The sequence below is a fragment of the Pezoporus wallicus genome, unplaced genomic scaffold (genome assembly GCF_028554395.1).
Source record: "Pezoporus wallicus isolate ANWC-B61680 ecotype Strahan unplaced genomic scaffold, APGP_CSIRO_Pwel_v1 scaffold_13239, whole genome shotgun sequence".
Classification (NCBI taxonomy): domain Eukaryota; kingdom Metazoa; phylum Chordata; class Aves; order Psittaciformes; family Psittacidae; genus Pezoporus; species Pezoporus wallicus.
In genome coordinates, this window is record NW_026642052.1 from 5,911,799 (window position 1) to 5,917,845 (window position 6,047).

Sequence of the window (6,047 nt, forward strand, 5' to 3'; positions counted from 1 at the left end):
GCCCACCTTCAAACCCCAAAAGCCTTGCTCCTTGGTCTGCATATGGCCAGGAGCACTACTACAGCTCCTGGAGCTACTTTCTAATATATGGTGACTTCAGAAGCAGGCCTGATCAGATCACGGGAACTGCCTTCGTATGAGGCAACAGCTGCTTTTACAGAGGGAATATTAAATATCAGAACACCTAGATAATGAGACAGTGAGATCCTTTCAGGGAGGACAATACAAGACTACCAGCTGTGGAGCTGAAAAGTAGCCTGTCATCTCCAAATCAATGTCATGACAGGAAACTCTGCATCGCTTCATTTCAATAGCCCTAGCTCTTTGGACATGGTATGTGGTAGTGGTATTTCTCATGAACATCACAGTCCCAAACTCTTGCATTTAATAAACTCCTTTTCAAGAAGTGTTGATTCTGAGCCTCATGGTAAGACCAGCTCATGAAAATCCTGGGATGTTATTGGCTGTAGCTAGCTTTGATGAGCATCCCTTAACATGTGCCCTAGCGTCTGGACCCCAGCCTGCACAGAGAAATCCCCTGAGCATTTTCTCCAAGATGCAAAGAGTGTTTGATGATTTCTTTCAAGAGGGGATTTATTTTCCCACCTGCTGGCTCAGCTGCTGTTGGATGTTGATTCTGTCCCAGTTCTTGCTTGCTGGGTCCTGGGAACCTGATTCCAGTCACATCAGAGTTAATAGGAAACTAAATGGAGGAATAAGAATGGCTTATGAAAAGGGGATTGTAATTGTTGTACTCAACATTTTCACAACTTCTCCTATCATCTTTCCTCTTAGTGACTAGTAAGAGTAAACAGGAAGGCCCCTTCGCCTGAGTCTGACGTGTTTGGATGTCAGTCTGTCCATCCACAAAAATTCTTGGTCATTTCAAGAAGTTTGAGAGGAGGCAAAAATAGAGCTGATGGAAAGACTTCCAAAGAAATAAAAGGAAGACAGTGGCAGAGGGAGAGCTCACGTCTGGTCTGATCCAGGAGTATGCAACAAAGTGATGAGGGAAAGAAAAAGGAAGGCAGGAGAGGAAAGGCAGGAAGAATCTAGAGCTGACATGGACCTTGTGAGGGAATTGTAATGCATGAGATGGGAACAAATGGGCACTGAGCAGTGAAAGACAGGTCAGATGAGAAGTGAGGGTGGAGGGATTTACACCGAAAAAGTGCTAGGAGCAGGGGGCTGGAAAATGAGAGAAACGAGGAGGTCTGGGGTTGGTCTGGGATCATAAAAGCCTCTAAATCTAACTTGTTACACTTGAGAAAAAAATGTTAAATACATTGCTTCTCAAGCAGTTTGACGTATAAACAGAGACCCACGTTACATGGAATTTAACATGCATATATTGCATCTGTAAACATAACACTTGATGGATTTAGACCTATGTGTGGTATGCTATACAGTATATAGAGAGCCGAACAAAGGCATCCCTGCTGAAGCTGGTGGCATCCTGCCTATGTTGATGCAGCACATTGCTCAGGAGGAGCTGGTGGATGGGCAGGTAGGGATGCCCAGCAGCGGTGGCCCCAAGACGATGTCATGCTTCCTTGCTCCTCTGCCGAGCCCTTTCGGGTCTGGTCTAACCTGGACCAGGCTCTGGGTCCATCCATCTCCGCGGTCGTGTCTGCGTGTACCGCGCAGGTGGCCCGCTGTGCTACCTGGCAGGCACCAGTTGCCATCTAGTGGCTATTTTAGGACTATCTCTGTGTGGAAAACATTTTTCCAACCAAACTGCAGCCCAGCAGTTGCTTTTCTAGAGCAGATTTGCACGATTTGCCCCAAAGCTTCCTGAGTGACCTGCATGCTGATAGGGCTGCTGATATGCTGGCATAGGGCTGATGCATGTAGTTGAGAATGGGCTTCCCTTTCTGTAGCATGCACAATTTGGCCTTCCTGCGCAGTCAGGCAAGTTACTCACCTTATAGGTGCCATTTTGCTGTGGGAGAAGGTTGGGAAGGTCTCAAACCCACCTGAGTGGAACATCAGCCCTGCTGAGAAAAGGCTGCCTCCTTACTGGCAAAGCAGCCACACTTCCAAGGAGTTCAGCCCCACTAGCACCTTCACCTCTCATTTGTAACAAGTCTGGCCCCAACAGAGTATTGGAATAAGCTGAAAGTTTTCTCATTATATTTTAGTATATTCACCCTTGCCAGATCCCAACCAGACCAAGACACAATATTCCAGCTGCTGGGCGAGCACAGAGCAAATATTGGTCCAATGGATACGCTGCATTTTGGCTTTGCACCATCTCTCTCCCCTGGTCGATGAAAATTGAAGAGCTGGTGCAGAGGGACTGTTTCAAGTCTGATGCCCTTGAGTGAAAACAAAAGTAATTGAACTTCTTTCCCTGTTTTAAAAGCTGCCAGTCCTTTCCCCAGTATTTCTAAAGTGATAAAAGCTAAGAAAATTTGAGAAAGGTGTGAAAAGAGGGAGAGGAGCAGAAGAATGAGATCTGGGAAGGATGCCCTTTCTTCACTGGTGTCTTTGGACAATCCCATTATCTCAAGAAATCAATTGACCAGCCCCAAGAGAAGGATTAAATGAATTAAGTGAAATACAACCCCCCAACAAGATTTTGCTATTGTCTTAAAAGGGAGACTGCTATGAAGGAATGAAAATTTTCCTTCTCTGTCTTATGGAGCGCCTCAGCACAACACATCCCCACATCCAGTACTGCGGTAGCATTTGCTTCTCTTTGTGTTCGCTTGTGAGGGATTATTCCACTTTGGATTATTGGCATTGTCGTATATAATCATAGCAGCAAATATCCAATTGTACTTTAAGTACTCAGCAATTACACCCTGAGGCTATCGCTGTTTTCAGAAGCAAAACTTCCCTAGTTCTGAAAATGCAAGAAAATTGTCTGAGCATCTATGAGGGTATAATGGCAACTGGACAGAGTTTTGTTCATGCCAGAAAAATGAAGCTAGCACCATGTAACAGTAAAGCTCTGTGAATGTGTTATATGGCACAGCTGCCTTTCTCCTTTCTTGGCTACACTTGAAGAGGCTCCTTGGTCTGTTAGCTCCTGGCTATGGCAAACTAACGTATACCTGCAAAGCTTGACCGCAGGGCAAGAATATGAAGCCTTTGTGTGAGAAAAACAATCACAGATGTCTTAACAGTGGGGAAAGCAAGCACCTTTTAATTTTAATTTTTTTATTTTTATTTTTTTATGCAGAACTTTCCTTGTTCTATGCGTTTATTTCAAAACAGAAGAAAACTTCACTTTGTGCTTCTTTTTAAATGGAGGCTTTCAAGTTCTTCCTTTCCTTTTTCTTTTTTCTTTTTCTTCTTTTTTCTTTTTTAGTGAGGAAAGCAAGCCTATGAGACACTGAAAGCTGAGAACAAAAACAGCTTTGAGTTTTGAATACAGAAAAGTAATGAAACAAGATTAAGCAAAATGGCATCTTCAAGGAGGTGGCTAGCTGCTGTAAAGATACACAGTCATACAGGAAACAAATGGCATAAATTGCAACAGAGAATTTCAGGTTAGGAAAACTGTTCTAAAACTAAAAGCAACAAGGGAGAGGTGACATGGGGATTGCCATTAATCCGACATTATCTGTAGGATCTGGTTAGACATTGCATATTTGGAATTACCTGAAGCAACTTGTCCGCTGGGTCAGCCACTCCTTACCTCCCCCAGGAGAGTGGCTATCATGCAGCTGCCTTCTGGCAGTGCTGGTGCTGGACCTTCATAAAGAAATGAACCAACTCATTACAACCTCCAGCCCCCTCTTTGGCACTCCCATCACTCCTACCATGTAGGAAGCTGGGAAGGAGAAGTGTACAACCTCTCAGCGCCTGCCCCGGGCTCAGCAGCCCTCAATGCACATCCCTAGTGATTTCCCTCTTCCACTTTCATGTCCGGCCTCCATGTCCCAGCCCTCTATGATATGGAAAAGGAGCTGGCATCTCACTGGAATTGCACCCAGGAGTGTGGAAGTTCTGTTTTACTTTTATTAAAGCTTCCTCAAATAGATGTTTCTTGTGCTTGGGGTGTGAATAGAGCTCTAAATTCAGAATCAGTTGAAATAAGCTTTATGATGAGTTGAATTTCTTTTTAAGTGGCCTTATATTACCTATTTACTTAGCCTGAAATCTCCTAGCTGAATAGAGTTAAATAAGCACTATATTACTGAGCAATTCTTAGCTCTTGTTTATATAAAAAGAGCAGAGTGAACTTATTATTGTCTGAAAGGAAAGTCACATTCCAGATCTCTGCTTGCTTTGGGCACCACAGCAGGAATGACTATTTAACATTTTTAAATTTACATACTAGAACTGGTGCTGGAACTTCATGCATGTATTTCTCTTATGTATTCCTCTTTATTCATTCACCATAATATCTGTTGACTTACATAAACCATTACATATCATGTGTGACATGTTACAATAAAATCTAGAAAAGAAAGAGACATCATTAGAATGTTAAGTTGTCCAGCTGACAGTAGGACTGACAGCTTTGATATTCTCTGTTATTCTCAATTACATTCTCAGTACGTGCACAGAGGCACAGCCAGTGCCCATTGCTCTCTGGTTGTCTGATTAGCAAAGGGACCATGTCTAAAATACAGCTGAATTTTAGTCCATTCATGTGGTTTGCAGCGAGGGAGGGCCCAAATTACTCTAAAATACCTGGTAGAGCTTTTTATTCTTTAGCTTTATTCCCAGGAAAGAGCTGACTTCCTGTGTGGCTTACTTGGAGCCACATATAAATGTTGTCCCTCCACAAGGAAAAGCCCAAAGCAGAGCTCACCATGAATGCAGGAGGTGTGTAATATGCAAACTGAACTCATGACTGACAGAAAGGTTTATATTACCTCAGTGTAATATATTTATATTTATTTTCAATGTATTTGGTGACATTAGAGATCAAGAACTCTGACAGTTTCTTGCATTACCTTAGCTTGCTGATAAGGGGTGCTGATGGTGGGGACACAGATGCACAACCACAGTACACCTGCGCCTCACATTCACAGTTAACTCTAAAGCAGAGTTATGCCGGTGCCTGTGAACATTTCATAACCAAAAGCTAAGCAAACAGCAGCACGGGGTGAGTAACATTATGGTCAGCAGTCTCAGCACAATACTTCTAATGATTTTTCAGTACTTAAAATCATAGAATCATAGAATAATTAGGGCTGGAAAGGACCTTAAGATCATCTAGTTCCAACCCCCCTGCCATGGGCAGGGACACCTCACACTAAACCATGTCACCCAAGGCTCTGTCCAACCTGGTCTTGAACACTGCCAGGGATGGAGCATTCACAACCTCCCTGGGCAACCCATTCCAGTGCCTCACTACCCTAACAGCAAAGAACTTCCTCCTTATATCCAATTTAAACTTCCCCTGTTTAAGTTTTAACCCGTTACCCCTTGTCCTATCACTACAGTCTCTAATGAAGAGTCCCTCCCCAGCATCCCTATAGGCCCCCTTCAGATACTGGAAGGCTGCTATGAGGTCTCCACGCAGCCTTCTCTTCTCCAGGCTGAACAGCCCCAACTTTCTCAGCCTGTCTTCATACGGGAGGTGCTCCAGTCCCCGATCATCCTCGTGGCCCTTCTCTGGACTTGTTCCAACAGTTCCATGTCCTTTTTATGTTGAGGACACCAGAACTGCACACAATACTCCAGGTGAGGTCTCACGAGAGCAGAGTAGAGGGGCAGGATCACCTCCTTCAACCTCCTGGTCATGCTCCTTTTGATGCAGCCCAGGATACTGTTGGCTTTCTGGGCTGCAAGCACACACTGCCTGCTCATGTTCATTTTCTCATCAACCAGCACCCCCAAGTCCTTCTCTGCAGGGCTGCTCTGAATCTCTTCTCTGCCCAACCTGTAGCTGTGCCTGGGGTTCCTCCGACCCAGGTGTAGGACCTTGCACTTGGCATGGTTAAACCTCATGAGGTTGGCATCAGCCCACCTCACAAGCGTGTCAAGGTCCCTCTGGATGGCATTCCTTCCCTCCAGCGTATCAACTGAACCACACAGCTTGGTGTCATCGGCAAACTTGCTGAGGGCGCACTCAATCCCACTGT